The sequence below is a fragment of the Lolium rigidum genome, chromosome 3, assembly GCF_022539505.1.
Source record: "Lolium rigidum isolate FL_2022 chromosome 3, APGP_CSIRO_Lrig_0.1, whole genome shotgun sequence".
Taxonomy (NCBI): domain Eukaryota; kingdom Viridiplantae; phylum Streptophyta; class Magnoliopsida; order Poales; family Poaceae; genus Lolium; species Lolium rigidum.
Window position 1 is genome coordinate 296393889 of NC_061510.1, and position 23873 is coordinate 296417761.

The window sequence follows — 23873 nt, forward strand, 5'->3', positions numbered from 1 at the left end:
AGAGACCTCTTTTCTCTGTTTCTTTCTCCTCAACTCAGCAACCAGCTTAGTTGGAATTGATAGGAGAAAAATACCATACATGCCCCTATGATCACCAGTTTTATGATAAAATGTATTGTTACCCTTTAATTAATGTGACATATATTATGATGTGACGGGTCTTATTTTTCTTCTTTTTATTTATTTGTCCCGTGAAGGTACTTAGTCCTCGCTGTTACCTGACCAATGTGGTGGAAGAAGCACAAGATTTTGAGCACCTGAACTTGAGTCTGCTGGAGATCAAAGGCTTTGCTGGACTTAGAGCCGACTCTGAGGTGGTGCGGTACATCCGGATCATCATGGAGCATGCTGTCTATTTGAAGAAAATCCACTTAGTTGAACAGCACCCCTTTCTTAGAAGTTGTGGTGGTGTCAGCTGCTCACGCTGCCAGGTCATCGAGCAACAAACAAATCTATTAAGCAAGCTATTTGTTGATGCCGGTAGGGCACCGGAGATAGCCATAGATTTGATGTCCGGTGACACTGGTTTCTGAGTTTTTACGGAGTTTGTAGCTCATGCAAAGGTGCTCATTGATATGATGAATCTAGTGATATTGATTTGATATTCTAGATGTTGATAAGTTCTTGTTTAAATTTGGTCAAAGTTAACATGGTTTGACTTTGAAAAAAACCTAATACGCACTATATTTAAGCATAGAGGGAGTATCGAACAATCAACATATTCCATCCATAGAAGGTATATCCTTCAATTTATATGGAAAAATCCAGGGCTGGAACTCAATCCGTCGACAGAAATGGAACAAAAAAGGCTGCTGAATTGGTCGTATTTCTCACGCATACCAATACCCCAAAATGAGTAAACGTTCTGAGAAGAGTTTGAACAAATGTTGGTAGCTAATGCACATATTTCATCTGTATATTGCCATGTGGAAAGTATATACCTTGTATGGTTCTCTTGGTGCTGGAGCTCCTCCTTGCTCAAGGTTTCTGCTTTCTTCAGCTTTACTTGCTACTTAGTTACTGGACAAGATGGACCATCCCTTGATTTATATACTACTCCATCCTAAAGCATAAGTTTTTTTTAAAAAAGTCAACCCTAAAGTTTGATTAAACTTTTAGAAAAATCTATCTACGTGAAACTTGATATAGTTTGACTTTTTAAAAATAATATAAGTTTAAGCTTTGAGATGGTAGTACACATTTCCCTATCATCTGCTTTTCCATAGATTTGAACCGGGTAGCCTTTTCAAAATATCAAACCAAGACAGCTTTTAAGCTAGAGAGAATTCGTGCACCTAGATATTCACCAGTCGGCTAATAAAACATGGTCTTTTGGTACCGGCGTCATTTTCTAAGCATTCAATGTTAATGCTCATCCCACCGAGCTTTTTTTTACGGTTAATTGACACCCGCAAAGGTCAGCGGCATTTTATAATTATAAGCATCCCTACGCTAAGGGCATGTACAACCTGAAAGCTGAAGCGCTTATAGGAGCGCTTATAAGCACCCCCTGCGCTAAGGCCACGCGTTCTTTGCTACGACGGAAGCCTCTAATTGAGCCGCCAAGCATGATTCCTTTTTTTTCCGCTGGACAGCGCCCCGATCGTTGGGAAAAAATGATCTGAACGGAGTAAATCATGGAGCGGCCGACGTAAACTCAAGCCTCAACGCAAGGAGCAAACCTACAATCGATCAGCAATGAAGCAAAACTGCCAGGATTTATTCCCTAGCGTCTGCTGCTAGCGCTTCCACTGTGGATGCCCTAAGGCGCCTCGCCAAACATTGCAACTCTCATGTAAAAAAAAAACATGAAACTCATTACACGTTTAACATCACCAACAGTACGTAGTTGATCGATGCGGCAGCATTAGTTTTAATTTAGCTAGTCGATATGTTCTGCCTTGAATGTCTCTGTGCTCATTTAGGGTTCTGGAAAAAAGGTTAAGTAGTTCGTTTGGGGTTCAGGGCTGCAGGCAAGTAACTCAGAAGGTGCATTCGGAAAGTAAAAATACAGAAAGAAAACACGTGTGAAAAGTTCTATTTGAGCTCCTTCCAAGAATCATCTAGGTCCCGACTCGAGAATCGTGTTTGGCTAGCCCATTCTTTGACACGGCGACCTGATTCCATTAAACTTGTTTGGTAGCACGGCTGGAAATCGCATACCACGTGATTCCGGCCACCCTCCACCTTAAGAAGACCGCGTTACCAGAACACTTTGAGTGAATCGAGCGACGACTCGTGCGAATCCTCCGCCATATCGGCCCCCTCCGCTTGTTGTTTTCTCTGTAAGTCTAGGTAGCACCAATCAGGTCTTGTAATTCAGCAAGGCACTCATCAAGTTCTTTATACTCCCCTGTACCTACGAAGTCCATTGCCTGCATAACATAAGATCTTACAGTTAGTTGTTTTGGGGAAGGAAATGAAACATAAGAACAGCTGATGTTCTCAATATTTTAGTATCAGTTTAAAATTCTCAACTCGCAGTAGTGAGATAAATAGGCCAGCTACTATAAATGGCGTGGTTTTCTTTTCGTCGTGTCAACTCGCAGGTTGCTGATGCTATGTGTTCCACATGTCCATAAACTAAGCTTTGTAGTTGAAGATAACTAAACTCTACATCCTTGCCTTCACTCAGGAATTAAGAGTAAATATTGGAAAACCACAACTGTTGAGGTATCCACATCACTTCACCACCAATCTATGGGCAGCCTGTGTCTGAAAGCTGAGATTTCACACTTGGGGGCTCTTAACAGCCTTACTGACCGCTTGCTCCCATATGACAGCGCTGACGAGGAAGAGAAGCACCAATGAGTATAAGGCGGATGGACGGATGGATAAATCGTGGTTTGAGCCTGACCTAGGCAGTATAAGGCGCAACCTCACAAGTCGCTCGAACTCAGTTCAGCCCACTTCACCTTTCAACTCAACCAATTACAAAGCAAATCTCCAGTGGGGATCAAACCCTCGGTCCTCAAATTTTAAAAAAGTGCGGAGTGAAAAAGATAAACAGCGGCTAAACTTTCAGTTGCACATGCAAACTGCCAAACCAGGTTGATAGCAGCATAATTCATCGTAGTCGTCGTAACAGCGTGATCCCACACTGTAGGATAGCACAAGGCAATGATCCTATGCAGCCGTACCATCATCGGTGCCATTGCTTTGAACCACACCTCAATGCTTAGTGGTGTTCACACTTCACATGGACTTGTTTGAGAGCTGCTTCAGTTCCTTGGCTACTCACCAAACATTATCCATTCTTCACCGCTCCATTATGGGGTGCTCGGATGAGGCGGACAGCAGTAACAACGGCAGCAACCAGAAAGCTTTCTTGCAAGAAAAACAATAGCAGGATGGCGAGAAGGGGCGCGCGAGACTGTGAGAGCATGCTCTATACCAGCTGGTCAGCCTCAACTCGTGCTGCGTTCATCTGCTACATGGCTGAGTTACAGAATGTTTCTTTGCCTCATCAGCATTGAAATGTGGGTGCGGGCGGTTACAAAGGCTGTGAAGAGCCCAAGGGGTAAGATTTGGGTTTCCGACACACAGTCCACTATCATGGTGGTTATATGAACTTTCTTTTTCAAAATTAGCTGTTAAGCGATATAGGTGCTGGAATGGTTAAGATTTTACGACTTTTCCTCAAGAACTAGACATAGTGGGCAGTGAAACAAAAAGTCAGGTACCTGTTTCAAGGAGCTTTTAAGATGCATCTCAGCTAACAATAGTTTCCGTTTGCTTCTAGTCGTGGAAGAAATTTCCATGTAGACCTTGCAAAGCTGCACAGAAGCTTGAGCAAACTTCGTGAACTTCTTATAGTCATGAAATAATTCTGATCCCTGTGAGGACAGCAATCACTAAGATGATGAGAAAAGATAAGGGGTAACAGAACACAAACAATACGAGACACAAGCTGTTATAAGTAGAAAGTAACAATGAAATAGGATTACCTGGAGTCAACAAGAAAATAACAGTCAGCTCTTGCAGCATTCAAATTTTCAAATACTTTTTGTACGAATTAATGGCTATTGTATCCATCAAAGTCAGTGCTACTTAATAGATAGTGGACATATACATCTAACATTAAGGGAGCAATTCAATATTTGCCCAGTACAAATGTGTGTACCTTACGTGAATAATCACATACCTGCAATTGCCTAAGCAGCCTACTGGATAGAAATAATATGTACCATAATTATAACATTAAAACATATATAAATCAAGAAGAAAAGAGATAAAAGAGTATATAATCATATTAAAACATTAATTCATTCGGTGTGGACTTAGTTTATGAACCTGGAGATATTGAACTTGCGTGAACAAAGCATTAGAACATTTCGTGAGGTTGCCCTTGCTTTGCTGGCATCTAGCATATAATCCCCATATCTCCGGATTGCTAGCCCCACTTTCTACAATCTACAAACACAACCAATCAGATAAACTGCAGATCAATGTGGGAATAAAGATGAAATCCAACTAGTAGCTTACGAACCTGCTCAAGGATGTTGCCAATTATATCAAACAATTGACTCGATTGCCTGGTCTCTTTATTTGAATCATCTGAAGTGTTACCTCCGGATTTTTCGTCTTGAGTATCATTCAGATGTGTACCTTGTTCTTCGAGGGTGGTCATCACCTTGTCCAATAAATCAACATTGAAGTGCTTGTTGAAGGACAAATTTAATACCATTTTAATAGCTTCAAGTGTCTGCACAGGATACTATGCATTATTTTATGTCATTCTACAACACATTATATCTGGCGTCTAGGCCTGAGATATTCAGATATTCAAATGAGAGAACATGTCCATCCCACAGGGAGACATGGAGGAAAGCTATCTACTTCATGAGATTAACAAACTTGGTATAATATGGACATCTACTATTAACCTCTTGAGTACCATCGTTTACAAATGGCATTACACTGAACAAAGGAAAAAAAACCATTACATATCTGTAAGTATGATAATACAAGCCAAGTTTCCAAAGGCCACGGGAAGAGCATTGCAGCAAGTCAGTTTTGACTTCACCCAGTGGCGGGAGTAGTTTCTTATCTATTTTTGTAATTATCTAGTATAGTACAAACCTATTTGCTTATTTAGATATATTATACTAACAGCAGGGTTCTCATGTGCCCTATTCCCGTCAACAAAAACAAAATATAATTAAGGAGTATAAAGTCAGGATCAGATCGCATAAAGGTGGGTGTACTGATGTGTGTGACCAGCTGAAATTATAACTGCCAGCTTCAACTGAGAAATCTAGAAATCTTGAGATCAATATATTTCTTACCAGTTGAATATTGCCTGTGTCGAAAGCAACCTTACTGTAATTTTCCCAAAGTTCCCAGCTAGTCCTCCTATAAATGATTTAATTTTAATAAGAAACAATTTACTTAAAAAACATATGTAATAGGAGCTGATACACACTTGAATTTAACAGCCTCCCTGAATGCCTGGACTGACGCTTGACTCTTTCCTCTAATCATGTGCCTGGAAAATTGACTATATTAGATAATGATAAGAGAAAATCTTGTGAGAAAATTAAACCTTGCTTAGGATTTAATCTAGTAGGTTTATTTATTGTCATTAGTAGTACTTAATCAAGATGTAAACCTAAGAACTAAGCTATGGTACCATTAGCAAACTTTATTTTGTCATCTCGGTTAGTAACTAGCGGGCTGTCAGGTCCAAACCGACTTACCTATGTACTGATCTTGTATCCTATATACCACTATGCAATACAAGGACTGAGGCCTTTGCAGCACACGTAAACCATCTAGCCACGTACCAGCGTACAACAGGAAGAAAGAATTTCCAACAAATCTATGTCACAAAAATAAAAATTGTGGTGGTTTCATAATAATCAAAATATCACGAATGTTTCTTGACTCAACAAGTACACAAAACCAAGAAGAGTGGTTCTTCCTTCTCCAGAACATGTAACCCCACCTTAGCATTACATCTTATGTAGCAGCTTTGACTTGCATGTTGGTACACTATAATTTCCAAATAAGCCTATACACAAGTCACTATGTGCCTTTTTTATGAAAGCTGGCTATTCTTAGATCAAGATGCAACATAGCACTATCCAATAAGGTGAACATGTCAAAATGAACATTGTTCTGACGCTAGTTTGACCTGGTGAACTGAAGTGTTCAATTGAAATAAAGAAACATCAACAGTGCAAAGGGAGGGAAGCGAAGTGCAACTATGAGGTGAATGAAATGAAATACGGACATAGGACACCTGAAGCCATCACCACTACAACATAGTAATGAAGGAATAAATATAGAAGGGTGAGCATACAGGCATGCTATATTGTTCCATGCTTCTCCATTTTCAGGATCTATCTGCACAGCACGACTAAAAGCATCCACAGCCTTCTCAAGATCTTTATCCTGTATGAACAAAACAAGACAACAGCTGATGCCTGTTCAACTTGGTTTTTTTTGCAATAATGAATATAAAGAATGTTCATCTGTTATGATATGAGCAACCAAATATATTGAAGCACCTGCAAAGGAAAAATCCAGACACGATGAAATGCACACAATTATTACGGTGGACAGAAGTTCGCGACCAGGCAGAAGGATAAATGGTGAGAACAGAAAAACATGTTGTCTGTGGGCACAATCAACATTAAGGCAAGCACTGCATTGACTAGCCCTGCAAGATGTCACTTTTCCAACTCAATTTTTCGATCGCTTGATCCAGAGACATGTAACCTAGCATATACATGGGCTTACCCTAGACTGGCCCTAAGCTACACACATACAATGTATATAATTCTAACAGAAGAAACCTTCGTCTGGCATTTTCGCGGATTATGATAATCCCGTTCGCCTAACTAGCATCTTCCTATCTTACAGATTAGTTAACAAAAAATCCTGTTTTCGTGGCTATTTTTGTGCAGCAGGTCATAAAATATGTTCGCAAGTCCTCCCTCATTCATCAAAGCAAATAACTATAAAATAAAATTATCTCATGATGCATGTCCCAGTTGATGCCACTGGCAAAGAAAAGATAATTGTGCAAGGGCAGAAATACTATAATATGTGTCATGGGATCTAAGAAAATAAATTAGAGCACAATGAGGGGCGTGGGAACCTAAATCAAAGTAAGAAATTGCACAGTACTGGCTATACTCCCAACAGACAAATCTCTGATAGTAGAAGAATACATTCTTGTAGTGACTTACTGAATAATCACATATCCATATCACCCGGCAAAATATATTTATATATAGGTAGTAAGAAAACATCCATACAAAACTGTTTCAAAAAAGTTACCTTCCATGCGGATGTACCATAGGCAAACCAGCCATCTGGATGCAACGAATTCAATGCCAATGCAGATTCCCTGCCCAAAGCTCTAAAGTAAGTGATTTTCAAGCAAGTAACAACTGTAAACATACATGTAGCTTAAATGTATTATTTTACCAAAAAAATTTGGATGCATAGAAGTCATTTTTGTTGTACGCACTACGAGCCAGAGAGCGCTACACCAGAAGACAAGAGAATGTAAGACCACTTCCCATGAAATTATGCACTAGTAACACAACAAGAGGCTGGTGAGCAAAACAAGAGAGAAGAATACCAGAGCTCGAGCGGATTTTTTATTTGAGACTTCCAATGCTTTCTTATAATGATCGTCGTTATTTGTAGCATCACCAAGTGAACACCTAAATAAAAATAAAGCTATTCAACAACAAACAGAAATTACCTATTTGGTGCCAAGAGAAATACAAAATAGCACAAGCTTGAGCAGAATCATCCCACATGGAAATAACCCTAAGTTACCAGAAAGGCGCACATGACCGCATGGCACAACAACAGGACATGGAGCAAGATGACGACGGAATGAAGCAAAGAGAGGCCACCGAGTCAAGGATGGATCCATGGGGATGAATGATGCATGTTTTCACTTCCCACTTGTGGGGTGACTGATGCATGGTGAGAAAAGTATCTATAAAGTGCATAAACAGGGACAAGTCTGCCACCATACTAGTAATAATATCATTTCTGTTCTTTTTTGTAGTGGAAAATCAAGAAAATCAAGAAAAAAGTAAATAAATACAAAAGCTGATTTAAGCATAGCAAACTCTGGAAGAGGGGATGAAAAATATTATCTGCAACTCTTATTAAAAATATAATATATCCCACCCAAATAAATCCAAAATAATCTCCAAATCTACTTACCATAATCTTGGGTCATTGGGTGTAATCGAGAGCCGAGTATTTATTAGACTAACTGCATCCGCAAGTTTGCCCGATAATCTGCCAAATATCGAAGACTAAGTTATTACAGGGCGGTTTCAGCTGGAAGAACTTGAGCTACTTTGCACGTGGAAATTCATACCGATAGCAATAGATGAGATTATCCCACAATTCGAGATCTTTGAAAACGTTCAGAGCTTCTCCAAGTAAACCACAACTTATCAACAGTTCCCCATATTCTCTGAGTTCACAAGGTGCAAAATAAGTCACATTTAGTGACTGGTGTTACTGAAATATGTAAGAAGGCTTGGGCATGTCAATACATACTTTCTTAATGCAGGGAGAGTTGGCATATGGACTCCAAAAATCAACCTGGCTCTTTCTGAAGCCACAGGAAATTCTTTGCTGATATCTTCAACCTAAGGAATGCATCAAGTTTGCATGTTAGTAGCAGCATATGTATCGAACATATTAGCACGCAGACAAATACTTTGCCATAACTTCTTTGGAATAAGATCCAGCACTTGTTATGATCAATGGACTAACACTCAGACAAATCTAATCTGGTCATACCTGGTGGTCCTAATTAATACATGCACTACATGGCCTACAGTAGTTTGAGCTAAGTAGTTTGGCATACAGTAGTTTGCACTTCATGACACTACATTAGTATATTATCTAACAATAATATGATAAAAGAAAATACTGGCCTACAGTAGTTTGCGCTAAGTAAATAGTATTTTCAAGGAAATTCAAATGTACCAAATGTCACAAGTTAAGACATGCAAACATCCAATTCTTTTTGTGTGGTTTAACGCTTTTGTGGAAGTTCCGTTCCTTCCCCATGTAAAAAAAACTTTGGTCTTCTGGAGAATCAAAATTTAATTTATTTCTCGGGGCACAAATGTGTTCTTGGTTCATGGAAATTTATAAGTGCTCAGAACACATGAGTTCATCTGAGTCTCTAGGATATAAGGGCATCTCCAGCGGCCCAACCCATATCGTACACCAAAAGTGACAGTTCTGGTCTGTTCGGGTCGTGTCCTCCCCATTGTATGCAGCTAAACCTTTTGTTAGACAATCAACGATCTGTTGCCCTCTGCTCACATAGTTGATCTGATAATTCTAGCATCTAACTTCTCTTTAATGAAGAATCTGTGAATCTCAATGTGCTTTGTCCTATCATGCTGGATTGTTTGCTATGCATGTTGCTGACTTGTTATCACACCATACGCACACCATATGTTCAAGTGTCCAGCCTTTAAGATCTTCAAGTCACTCGGAAGGTTTCTTACCCATAGCTTATGTTGCAGGATACGTCCCATATATCGGTGCAGCATACTGCACCAAGACGGGGATACACAAGAAAACGTTTGGGATACGCGTATCCTAGAGTATCCCGTATTTTTGAATAAAAATAAAGAAAAAAAATCAAAATTCGGCCGGGACACGCAGGTGATACCTTAGGGATACGTACGACCGGGCCTGTTGCATATACCATTCGATCCAAAGCCCACCTCAAGACCTCATGTTGATGTATATACAACGAGTTGGGACTAGGAAAGGAAACTACTCCTTCAGATCACCACGAATGAAAAAAGATTGGCTATTTCATTAACATTAATTTTCTCATCCTCTAAATATTGGTTACCGGTCGTGATTTCTAATGAAATTATGCATATACTCGCCGTATCCCGTAAATCTATTTCAGAAAATGCCGTTTCGCTGTATCGATGTATTCGTATCCCCATATCTGTATCCCCTGCCATGTAACATAGCTCATAGCATCTCACTTAATCCTAAAGACATGGCTATGCTGCTTTTGCAGTTGATCTTGATACTAGTGGTTGTTTTTTGCTTCTCCATGCTAACAAGTTAACCCCAACAAATACACAATAACCAGAGGTTGACCTTCTAAACAGTTTGCCCAGTTGGCATCACTATAACCATCAACTGTTAGATATCCATTTGCTTCAAACCATAAACCTTTTTCTGGAGTTCCTTTCGAATATCTTAGGATTCGATGAACAACGTCCATGTGCCATTTCTTGGCTCATGCATATATCTGCTCACTACACCGACTACATATGTAATATCTGGTCTTGTGTGACATAGGTATAACAATCTTCCTACCACTTTCTAATATCACTCATTGTCTATGAGTTCGCCGCATTGAGCTATTACCTTTTGATTTTGATCCATGGGTGTTGGAGCTACACGGCATTCCATCATCCCCATATCACTTAGAAGGTCCAAGATATACTTGTGTTGTGATAGAACTATTCCCTTCTTTGACCTTGCCACCTCTATTCCAATAAAGTATCTAAGTTGCCCTCGATCTTTGACTTCAAAGGCTTGGCTTAAACAATTTTTTACCCTTGTTATTTCTGCTACATCGATATCATCTCCTATGATTATAATGTCATCCATGTAGACGGCTAGAATTGTTATTTTCTGATTTGAATGTCTATAGAATACAGTGTGGTCCCCACTACGCTGTCCATATCCCATCTCGCACACAGCTCTTCTAAATCGATCAAACCAAGCTCTAGGAGATTGTTTTAATCCATAGAGCGACTTCTTTCGCCTGCACACTTTACCTTCGGTTTCAGCTAATGCTAGGCCCGGGAGAATCTCCATGTAAACATCTTCTTGTAGATCACCATGTAGGAACGCATTTTTCACATCCAGCTGGTGTAATGGCCATCCAAAGTTTGTTGCACATGAGATCAGGACCCTTACTCTATTCATCCTTGCCACAGGTGCGAATGTTTCATCATAGTCAATTCCGTTTTATTATATTTTACAGTATAGACCCATTTACAAATGGTTGCATTCTTTCCTCTAGGAAGAGTAGTCAATTCCCAAGTCTTGTTCTTCCTCAATGCCTCTAGTTGTTCTTTCATAGCTACAAACCACTTCAGATCCCGCTTGGCTGCCCTCCAATCTGTTGGAATTGCAAGACGCAACAAATGCCTTATATGACACTGTTTTACAATATATACCAATCTCGCTTTGTACCTCTCTATCTTTCCTTCAGGACACTGTTTTACAATATATACCCATTTACAACTCACTGCATTCTTTCCTTAGGAAGAGTAGTCAATTCCCAAGTCATGTTCTTCCTCAATGCCTCCAATTATTCGTCCATAGCTGCAAACCACTTCTGATCCCGCTTGGCTGCCCTCCAATATGTTGGAATTGCAATAGACTAAAGAGACGCTACAAATGCCTTGTATGACGGGGATAAAGCTTCATATGATAAATAGTTAGTGATGTTGTGTACCAAGCCATATCTATCTATTTCTTTCAAGGTAGCTGCTCTTGTCCCCTTCCTTAAAGCAATAGGCAAATCCAACGATTCCATTGTATTGCCAGCTGACCTCAAGAAAATCAGCATGTCCCCCCCCTACGGTTGTTGTTCCCCTTGTTATTATGCATGGTACTCCACCTATTCTTATATCCTTGGTCCCCGTGAGTACACACGAAGATCATGCTCTTCATTTGGCTTTGGCCAACTTCTAGCTTGTGGCAATTCTTGTATAACAAGTAGTATTGACCCAAATATCAGAGGTTGTTACTCCACCCGAGGAGAGATGTTGTTTCTTGCACTGCCGCCACATGCACTCTCCCCCTCTTAACCAACAATATTTAGTGGCTAGTCAAGCCCTTCAAATATAGCACTCAAATCTGTTTTTTCACCATAAAAGGGGTCATATTCCCAGAAAGTAACATCAAGGCTTACAAATGTGTGCCACTTCAGAGGTACTCCAACATTTATATCCTTGTTGTCACGCAGGATAGCCAATGAAGATGCACTTAATAGCTCTAGGGTCAAGTATTGGCACCGAGGGCCTGTGATCACGAACAAAGCCAGTGCAGCCAAACACCTTGAAGGAACCACAAACTTATTCTCTCCTGGTAATAGTTCAGAAGGATATTTCATATCTAGTATTCTTGAGGGCATACGATTGATAAGAAATGTGGGACATTCATGGTATACATCAATTATCGAGCTTAATGTTATTTAGATGCCCATTTATTCCACAATTGCAGCAATCACGTGCCTCCTGCTTATTTGACACATAGCAAGCTAGTTTAGGTACTAGCTCCACTTTCTCCATTTGTTTCAGCCTAGTTCCTTCTTGTGCCATGGCTGCAATTGCCTCTTCCAGTGTAGGCAACTGAGGAAGATGCAGATGCATAAGCGCAACCCTCCTCCCCTCAAATGCAAGATTTAGTCCCTTAAAAAATTTCATCACCCTTTTGTCCTCAATCCACTTCTTCAATGACTGCCACACATTCAGAATGAGGCAACACCAAGGGGGCAAGGTGATCCAGATCTTCCCATGCACGTCTCAACTCTCCCACGTAAGTCATTATTGATTTCTCACCTTGAGTCAAATCATGTATTGTGTCATCAATTTGGGGGACCAGCATGACATTTCCCTTGCCCGAATACATCTTTGACAAGGCATCCCATACCTCTGTTGATGTGGAAAGAGCATCCACTGATGTTGCAACAACAACAATAGGTGTCAAAGAATTCAGCAGCCAAGTGAGAACTAGTGAATCCGTAGCATTCCATTTCTTCCATTCATGTCCCTCCTTTTTCTTTCTCTTCAGGCTCAAGAACCTTTCCTAACACGTACCCCTCCATCGACTTCGTCCTTAGAATCAGCATGTCCCTCCTGGACCACCAACTCAGATAACTTCCAACCCCATCGAGATTGATCATATTTGGCATGACCTCAAGCTTATACTACATCTCCCTGTGTGGGGTTGCCTGCCCCCAGAAGTAGCAGAAGATGCCCCATCTGTTGTCTTTGCACCTTGGCCATGGCTAGATCATCCTCCATCTCCAATCATAGCAACAAAACTTCACCACAAGCACCACTGCGTTCAACCTCCTTTGGATCTGTTGCCGAGAGATCCCGCACCACCCCACGCTTGCCCTTTAGAAAAGCCACAACAGGAGCACCATCATCGCCACCCTGGTTGTCGCCGGCACAGCCACCACCGTCGCTAGTGGCTCTGATACCACGTAGAAGAGGAAGAGTGGCTCACCATTGGGGCAGCAGCCAACAGCTGCTATGTTCTATCTTAGGGTTTCTTACAGACCAGCCTCAGCTTATATACCATCCCATGCCACTTGGGCTAATGGGCCCCATGGGCCAGAATAGGTAGCTAGACCCATATATTGTCCAATAACATTATTCATTGATGGAAAACGCCATTTATATGGAGAAACAAGAGGAAGAACATTATCCGTTCATCTAATTTAAAAACTAGTACGTAGGCTTCATCGCCTGGGCTGGAGCCCGTGCTGTCAGATGCCACTTGCAGCCCCCTATTTTTCCTCGTCGGTGTCAAGGGTGTCGATGCCGGCGAAGCAGCTGTTTGGTTGCCAGGTGTGCCCGAGGAATAAGCAGGGCACACACGAGTGGTCCGCGGCGCGTGCGCCCACGCACGCATTCCCATCCCAAATTTGGGCTCGAAATGGGTAGGCGTCGATGCCTCGACCCATTTGCGTCAAGCCGCTAGGTGTTAGTATCTCTAGCCTCACTTTCATGAAGAGGATGACACTAGGAGAGTTGGGGCAACTTTTGTTGGTTTATTTCTCACACATCTCACACAATGCCATGACCAACCTGAGGGTTGGGGATACAGATATATAGCTGCTAGCCAGCCACGAATATGCTAAGATGCTAGCCAGTCCTTGATGCCCCTAAAAGCAGTCAAGGGTGCTGCTAACTGCTAGTCCTTGATGCCCCTAAAGGCAGTCAAAGATACTTTCCTATGCTAACAGCAGTCCTTCACAGGACCATGTATAGTGCAACCAGTCCTCCAAAGGACCATGTGCAGCAGCCTCTCCACAGAGACCAGAATACAATGACTTATTCATCATTCTCCCCCTAAGTCTTGTACGCCGTCTTGCGGGAGCGCTGAGCCACCCCGATCCGGGAGCAGAGCTCGAGGAACTTGATCCTCCCAAGAGGCTTGGTGAGCAGATCTGCGAGCTGATCCGTGGTGTTGATGTAGCTTGCCTTAATGCTCCCATCCTCCATGTAACCTCGGATGAAGTGATGTCTCAACTAAATGTGCTTGCTCCGTTCATGGAAAACGGGGTTCTTCGTTAGGGCCAGAGCGGACTTGCTGTCCACCATGTGCGGCCGTGTGTGGGCGAGATAGCGAAGGCTCCCCACAGGACGTCGGTATTGTGTGGCATCCAATTCCTCCGTCGTGCTGTCGCGGCTCAATTTCAGCCTCTCCTCCATCGGAGTGAGGGTTGGGTTGCACTCGAGTGAGCCCAGCTAGCTCAAAGATGCGCTTGGCGTAGGCGGTCTGCCGAAGCGTGATCCCGGAGTGGTCCTGGTGCAACTCGATCCCCAGATAGAAGGAGAGGAGCCCCCGATCAATCATCTGGAAGGTGGCCTTCATCTCTTCCTTGAATGCTGCCACCTCTGCATCCTTGATGCCAGTTATCACCAAATCGTCGATATAGACGCCCACCAACAGGGTGTTTCCTCCACTGCCCCGTCGGTAGACGGCCGCCTCGCGCGAGCTTTGCTTGAAGCCCATTGCCTTCAGCGTGGAATCCAGCTTGGCATTTCACGCCCGTGGTGCCTGCCGCAGGCCATAGAGAGCCTTTTGCAGGCGGAGTACCTTGCCCTCCTGGCCGGGAATCGCAAATCCCGGCGGCTGCTGCATGTAGACCTCCTCCTTCAAGTCACCGTTGAGGAAGGCAGACTTGACATCCATGTGAGGGACACGCCAGCCCTCCTGGGCAGCGAGCGCAAAGAGTCGCACGGACTCCATCCGTTCCACGGGAGCGAAGGTGTCGTCGAAGTCGACCCCCTCCTGCTGCAAGAAGCCTCGTGCCACCAAGCGAGCCTTGTGCTTGACGATGGCGTCGGCTTCATCCCTCTTCAGCTTGAACACCCATTTGAGAGTGATCGCGCGGTGACCACTAGGGAGGTCAGCAAGCTCCCAGGTGCGGTTCTTCTCGACCGCATCCATCTCCAACTGCATGGCAGCACGCCATGCTGCGTCTCTCTCAGCCTCTGCAAAGGACTGAGGCTCGCCGTCATCACGCGCAAGCTGCAGCTGCGCCTCCAGGTCGCGTGGCACCTGTCCCGGCACCAGCTGGTCGCGGAGAAGGTACCGCAGCGGCTCGCCGCCATGACACGCGTCGATGCGCTCCCCGTCGTGAGAGAGCGGGTAAGCGAACTCCACCAGGCTGTGCTCAACATGAGATGGTGTAGACGTGCCCGGAGGAGTGACTGCCGGTGTTGGAGTATGTGGCGAAGCTGGCTATGGTGGTGTAGCAACCACCGGGGTCGATGGAGATAGGCGAGCTTATTGAAGAAGAGCTGCCTACTCCCCCGGCTGCCTCGAAGTGGACGTACTCGACAATGAAGTCGTCATACGTCAAAGTCGAGTTGTCCTCCACCTCCTTGCCCCATGCCCATCCTCGCCCTTCGTTGAACACGACGTCTCGCGACATGCGCACGCGCTGTGTCTTGGGGTCGAGGATGCGGTAGGCCTTCGAGCCCTCCAAGTAGCCAATGAACACTCCCAGAGTGCTCCTGTCGTCGAGCTTGCCGATGTGGCCTAGCTCCTTGGCGAATGCGAGGCAACCGAAGACCCGCAGGTGGGAGACTGCCGGCTTTCGCCCATGCCAAGCCTTGTATGGCGTCCTACCGTCGAGCACCTTAGTAGGCCAGCGGTTGAGGATGTAGACGGCTGTCAGCACCGCCTCTCCCCAGAAGACAACCAGCATCTCTCTCTGCTTGAGGAGGGCCCGAGCCATCCCCACAACCGTATGGTTGCGCCGCTCGACGACGCCGTTCTGCTGCGGGCTGCAAGGCGCGTAGTGGTGTTGGATGCCTTCATCAGCGCAGTACGACGCGAACTCAGTCGCTGTGAATTCGCCGCCGTTGTCGGTACGCAGCACGCGCAGCTTGCGGCCGCACTCCGCCTCCGCAGCAACCTGCGAGCGCCTGATGGCGTCCGCTGCCTCTCCCTTGCTGCCGAGGAGCACCACCCACATGTAGCGGGAGAGGTCATCGACGAGCAGCAGGAAGTAGCGTTGTCCTCCTGGTGTGGCCGGTGTCACCGCGCCACACAAGTCCCCGTGCACGAGCTCCAGCTTTTCCTTGGCTCTGAAGCTCGCCCGCTGGGGAAAGGGGAGTCATCTCTGCTTCATCGAAATGCAAACGTCGCAGAACTGCTCCACATGGTCAAGGCACGGCATGCCTCGCACCATCTCCGTGGTACTGAGCCGCTTCAGGGCCTCGAGGTGAAGGTGCCCGAAGCGCTCGTGCCACTGCCACGCCTCGTCCTCCCGACGAGAAGCGAGATAGAGGGGTTCTGCCACCTGCACATCAAGAACATAGAGGTGATTTGTGTCTCTGCTTACCATGGCAAGCAGGCGACGGTGGCGATCCCAGATGCGCAGAACTTCGTTCTCGATCAGCACGCAGGAGCCATTCTCATCCAGCTGTCCCAGGCTAATGATGGAGTTCCTCAGCGCGGGGATGTAGTAGACACCGGTGAGCAGCCGGTGCTCTCCAGTCTTGGCGGCGACAATGATGGAGCCAACACCCTTGATCTCCACGGCGGAGGCAACCCCAAACTTGACGGAGCCTCGCACGTCGGAGTCGAGCTCGGCGAAGAACTCCAGTCGGCCGGTCATGTCACTACTAGGAAAAGGCCTAGCCGTAAGACTGCCATCAGTGGCGCACCATGGCTGCCGTGCGCCACTACTACTTAGCAGTGGCGCACCACAAAACGGTGGGCCACTGTTACAAAAGTAGTAGTGGCGCACCTTGATTCTCGGTGCGCCATAAGTAAGTGGTGACAGGAGGCCGGATCCTCCCCCAACCTAGTAGTGGCGCACGTCTCCGTGGTGCGCCACTGCTACATTCCTTACCTATGGCGCACGTTGTAGAGGTGCGCCACTCGCTAGGAGGTGTCCGAGAGACCGTTTAGAGATGATAGGCTTAGCAATGGCGCACTCGCCGTGGTGCACCACTGCTACATAGGTTACCTATGGCGCATGTCATTAGGTGCGCCAGTGCTAGGGGGTGGCCAGAGCCCCTTTTTAGAGATGAGAGGCGTAGCAGTGGCGCACCACTTAGTAGTGCGCCATTGCTATGTCTTAGCTTAATAGGTAAGTAATGGTGAAGCTTTCTTAGCTTAATACCCTACTCAATCTCAACTTTTTACCTCATCCAACACTCTAGGTCTCGCCGTATCGGTAACTTTGTTGGTTTTATGCTTTGTGTGTGACCGGTTCCGATCGTCTTGCACACACACGTATGTGCGCATGCGCGAAAAGCGTCTCGATCACGTGCATGTGTGTTGTATGCGAAGCCTCCACATGTGTTGTATATGCAAAGCCTCCGATCCACACATGTGTTGCATGTGTTTGTTTGCAGGGATTTGAAATGCAAAGGTCACCGCGAAATATGAGCCATGGGTACTAGCTTCCCAAGTGGACCAATGCTTCTTCATTACCGACCCGCAAAAGCCCAGCCGTGTTGTCGTGAGGAGAGGCAAAAGGAGCATCATCGGAATGGATGGAGCCGCCAATGAGCTAGACTTTGACCAGTACGGCGATCCGAAGATGGAAGATGACGACGACGATGATGAAGAACCATACACAACAAGAAGAAGCAGGACCACCCTACCTAAAGGCCGTCCATTCAAGAGAAGAAGTCTAGGAGTTCCGGGGCTAAATTATTCAACCGCGAGAAAGAAGGGCAAGAAGATTGTGAAAAGATAATATGTATCATTTTCTTGTATGAATAATGGATGTCATATTGTTAATCTACACATTGTACCGATCAAAATAGACATATAATTTATATTTTTGGATATTTTCTAGATTCTATAGTATTTTAAATATTCTACATAATTATAATTATTTATGCCTTTTATTTTGGTGTATTATGCTATTTTGGATGTTTATTATAGTGTTAAATCAATTTAAAAAGAAAAGGAAAAAAATTGGGGCCGCCGGGGTTCGAACTCTGGCCGGCAGGGGTTTGGCACAAACCAACCAGGGACAGAGCCGGTGCGGTACTAAGCGGGATATGTCAATCCCCCGCGCGTTATTCTTTTGACCCAGCCATAAAGAGCGGTGGCGCACCCCTAGAGGTGCGCCATTGCTAAGCTTCATAGTGGCGCACCCCGAGAGGTGCGCTATTGCTAAGGCGTCAGGGGACTTAGTGAAATTTCCCTTTCTTCCCCCGTTCGACCAGATCCCACCTGCCCTGAGCGACGCCGCCGTCCCTCCCTTCCCTGAGCGACGCCGCCGTCCCTCGATCTGCCTCGCGCTGCCACCCCTCCCCTGAGTGACGCCACCTCCCACCGGCGGCCGCCACCCCTCGCCTGAGCAACGCCCCCTCCTCGACCCCGGCGGCCAGATCCCCTCGACCTCGATCCCCTCCTCCCACCGGTGGCCTCACCTCCTCGATTTACCGCCGGCGACCGCCTCTCCCACCTCGTCTCGCGACCTTGTCCTCGACCTCGCCGCGGAGGAGCAGCACCTCGTCCGCGACCTCGTCCCCGACCTCGCCACGGAGGAGCAGCACGCCACGCAAGCGTCCTGGAGCAGCAGCGGGAGAAGCACGCCGTGCCGCCCTCGACCGCTGACGCCACCACCGCATCCTTCCAAGGTAGGTTTCTTACTGCTGCTGCTCCCCCTCCTCTGCTGCTAGGATTTTTTACATGCACCTAGCACCTGCCTTGTGAATCTGTTCTCCTGTGTGTGCACTAGAGCCTGTTTGGCATGAGCTTTACAATCCACGATAGTAGCACTCGTATGCTCGTATTGCTGTGTGTTATCAGAAGAAAAATCAAAGGTAATGGACATATTGATGCTTATCACCAAACATGATCTAAGCACAAAAAAGAAAAGAACTCGCTGCTCCTTAGAGGAGAACCTGTGAAGTGGGTCAATATATTTCAACAGCGTGTTAGGCCTAGATGCTGAGAAGTGGGTTGGCGTGCATGCTAAAACTTAATTTGCGGATATAATTTTCCTTAGAGGAGCAATACTGCTAGCATTACATTAGGATAAGGTGAATATATGACTCTGTTTAAGGTATTTTACATTAATATATCAAGCAGTATTGAGTGATTATTGAACTTGTATTCTACTATAAAAAATAGGAGGAAAAGGTGAAACCATTCTTGAATGTGGGCATGTTCATATCTAGTTTTGTGGTTCTGTTCATACAAATAGCACACTTGCTTCATTTGGCTGATCAAAGAAATTCATGGTAAATATGTAGTTGGTGTTGTGTCTGTATTTGGCTGCTATAGTATATATCTTGCAAGGTTTTGTTTTGGAATGAACACCGTAAACTGCAGCATGTTTGTGAACTTATATATATGGCTCTATCGTTTTCCGCACTTGATTTGGTCGTTAATTTTGTTTGCATATGCCGATGATTAGAATGTTCGGTCAACTGTACACTCCGGGGTGTCGCTAGTGAGCCTGGTGTGATGACACAAATATCAATCTCTTGTGCATCCTACCTGGCCTCACTAACGCCATCCCGGGATGTTCATATTTGTTTCGACCAACAATGTATGAGGCCCTTGTCATTCTTCCATTTGCTTTGGTATCTCAAAATGCCAATGATTAGAATGTTGGTCACCTATACACTTGGGGGAGGGGTCAGTGAACCTGGTGCGATGACACAAGTATCAATCTCTTGTGCATCCTACTTGGTTTCACTGACGCCTTCCCTAAATGTTAATATTTGTTTGGACTGACAAAGTATGAGGCCCTTGTCATTCTTCTATTTGCTTTGGTATATCAAAATGCCGATGATTAGAATGTTGGTCACCTATACACTTGGGGGAGGGGTAAGTGAACCTGGTGCGATGACACAAGTATCAATCTATTGTGCATCCTACTTGGTTTCACTTACTCCGTCCCTAAATGTTAATATTTGTTCCGACCAACAATGTATGAGGCATGCCTTTTAGTTCATACTACTTGGATCGTTTTTGAGTTTGCTCTTATTCGTTGCAAACATCTATGAGCGTGCACTAATGTTTCTTTGGCTTGTGCATATGTACGCAGATATGACGTGGTATGTCGTGTACAAGGGCAAGGTTCCCGGAGTCTACAACGACCGGGAGGAGTGTCGGAGACAGGTTCACCGTTTTAGCGGTAACAGCTACAAAGGGTACACCACTAGAGCGGAGGCCGAAGACGGATACGCACGCTATCCGGCGGGAGAGAGGACGGAGCGGAGGAGGAACCGGATGAAGACCACTTTCATCGGGACGGTGCTAGTAGTGACTCTAGCTCTCTTCTATGTGATGCTAGTTTAGATGATCGACCTTGTGCCACTACTAGCTCATTTGTGACTTGTAACACCGTAACTTGCATTGTAACCTCTAATGTGAATGCTTGTGAATCATGTGGGGCTAATGTGAAGAACTATGTATGGATAAGCTGTGCTGTTGTTTATATGCTGTTATATATCCTGTATTGTGCTATTGTACTGTCATATACAACCTGTATAAATACCTGCCAAGATACAAAAAAAAAAATTCGAAATCCTAGCAGTGGCGCACTAGTGGACCATCTGTGGCGCACTACCACTAAGTAGCAGTGGGGCACCGCTATCGATCCAATGGGCGCACTGCCCGTGATCCTCTCCGAGACTAGCGGTGGCGCACAAGGATAAGTAGCGAGTGGCGCACGTCCCGGAGAGGGCAGTGGCGCACGTACTAACGCAGCAGCGGGCGCACCTACTAGCTGGACCGGTGGCGCACGCAAAACCGTAGCAGCTGGCGCACCTCTTCTACACGGTGGTGGCGCATCGCCTCCGACCAACAGTGGCGCACCACTTTGGAGTAGTAGTGGCGCACCGGTGGGCATGTCAATGGCGCACCAGTGCAGTGCGCCAAGGTATCTAGGCTAGTAGTGGCGCACCACTAGTGCGCCACTACTATGTGTTAGCAGTGGCGTGATAACAGTGGCGCACCACTAGTGCGCCACTGATGGCTATATGTGGTGCGCCACTGAAAGCCTTTTTTCTAGTAGTGTGTGTTGGGTGGCGCTGGTGTCGAGGCACCACCCGCCAGTCTTGTCGTTGCCGGAGCAATTGCCGAGAAGGGTGTGTGCTTTCAGCTCGTCAAGGTGGAGGAGAGTGGTACGATGGAGAGCCACTACGGTCGGTGCCGCTGGAGACGGCTCGATGCTGGCATGCGCCATGAACAGAGCTGGCTCCTCCTCCCCCGCCAGTGCGACGTGGGCCTGGCCACGTCGTGGCTGTCGGCACTCGTTGGCCCAATGTCCAAGCTTGCCGCAGTTGTGGCAGGCGTCGTCCTTTGCCGGCTTGGGCTTGCCGGCGGCACCTCCGCTGGCATCACCTTGCGCCTTGGCATGGCCATCCTTCCGCGCCTTGCGTGGCTTGCCGCGGGAAGTAGGCTCCCCTCACCGTGGCCAGCATCCCACTGCTCCCGAGTGAGGAGCAGCTTCCCGCGGGTGGTGATGGGCCCCGGCGAAGATTGTGGCTCGTCGGTGTCGACGACCTTGAGGCGACCTATCGCCTCCTCGATCGTCATGGTGGAGAGGTCCAGCAGGGACTCGATCGAGCGAGCCATCTGCTTGTACTTCTCGGGGACACAGCGAAAGAGCTTCTCGATAGCTCTCTCCTCGTCGTAGGCGTCATCACCGAACTGCACCATCTTCTGCAGCAGAGTGTTAAGACGGAGAACAAAGTCACCAACGTCCTCACCTGGCTTGAAGGCTAGGTTCTCCCACTCCTTGCGAAGTGCCTGCAGTGTGGACTTGCGAGCACGGTCGCTGCCGATGCGTGCCGCGGCGATGGCGTCCCAAGCCTCCTTGGCAGTCTGCTTGTGGGAGAGCGAGAACTGCATCTCAGCCGGGACTGCAGCGATGAGGGCGTTCAGCGCCCTTCGATCCTCATGATGGTCGACGTCGCCGTCGTGGACTGCCTCCCACATGTGTCGCACCTGGAGCCTGATCTTCATGATCGTGGCCCACTCGACGTAGTTGGTTTTGGTGAGGGTAGGCCACCCAAGACCGGAACCCACATCCCTGACCACCGTCCGGACCCCGTAGAGGCCGCGGTCTTGGTCATCCCAGTCGCCACCGCTGTGCGCACCTCCTTTGGGAGCGCCATCCCGAGGTGCGCGGGCGTGCTCGACTGCCCACTGCCCCGCCCGCTGCGCCGCCTGCTGCGCCGCTCCATCGGCGCTACCATCAGCAGAAACGGAGCACATGCTGCCTCCGCTGCCGCTGCTGCTTCTACCTCCGCTCGGGCTGCTGCGAGCTCCGCCACTGCCAGCCTCGACGCCCTTGCTGTCGCCGCAGCGGCTGCTGCAGCCACTCGTTCACGCTCCTCTGCCGCGGCGCGATCGGCCTCCTGCCGACGCCGCGTGCTGGAGGTAGCCATGTGCTGAGAGTGGCCGTCGGACATGGCTCGCTGCTGGGGGGCTGAGCGTTGCTTCCGACGAGCTGCTTCTCGACAACCCGGACGGAGGGAAGTAACCAGGGGCAGTTGAGGCTATTACTGGCTGGGGCTGCTCCCTTCCCTTTGAAGGGGAGGAGCAGGAGATGCTCAGGCTGCAAGGCAACCTGGCTCTGACACCACTTGTTAGTATCTCTAGCCTCACTTTCATGAAGAAGAGGATGACACTAGGAGAGTTGGGGCAATTTTCGTTGGTTTATTTCTCACACATCTCACACAATGCCATGACCAACCTGAGGGTTGGGGATACAGATATATAGCTGCTAGATAGCCACGAATATGCTAAGATGCTAGTCTAACTGCCAGTCCTTAGTGCCCCTAAAAGCAGTCAAGGATGCTGCTAACTGCCAGTCCTTGATACCCCTAAAGGATCCTAACAGTAGTCCTTCACAGGACCATGTATGCTGCAGCCAGTCCTCCACAGGACCTGTGCAGCAGCCTCTCCACATAGACCAGAATACAATGACTTATTCATCACTAGGTTGGTTTTCCCTTGCCATGCAGACCAAAACGGACCGCTTGAGTCCGTTTGTGTTGGACCGTTGAAGATGCCCTAACCAAGCTAATGAACTGCCCATCCGCAGACCCACCCTACATGTTACAAATAACAACATAGATATCCAAGTGTTCACAAAGCTCATGTTAACGGTTGAAAGGCGTGTCACGATCTACCAAGGACAAGCATCACACCAAGATGACACCACGAGATTAGTTAATAAGGTTCGGCGAACACGCCTGCATCCCCAAGCATGACTTCATGCACTCTTCCCCATGGATTCAACACTGAGCGTCTAATGTTATTTGCCATCTTAAGTTACAACGTGTGGTAGCTAAATCACTGGATATTTAAAATATATAAAAATAAATTACCAAAAAAGTAGGAGAGATATTTAAAAAAAGAATTGATTCACTAGTGGAGAAGAGGCCTTTGGTCCCAAGCAAATGTCCCAGTGCTGAACCAAACCGGGTCCAATGGTGGCATTGGTCCCGGTTCGTTTCTGCCCAGGACGACCCCACCCGCTGGAGCTTGTCCGGTAGTGGCCTTTGGACCCGGTTTGTAATACAAACCGGGACTAAGGGTCCACGGCAGGCGCGGCAGGCCGTGTCAGGCGTGGGAAACCTTTAGTCCCG

At 46.6% G+C, this 23873-nt stretch overlaps 1 pseudogene; it reads right to left on the reverse strand.

The window, feature by feature from the left end:
• Nucleotides 1–2291: 2291 nt before the first annotated feature.
• LOC124696707 overlaps nucleotides 2292–23873 on the reverse strand; it is a 73029-nt pseudogene continuing 51447 nt past the window's right edge.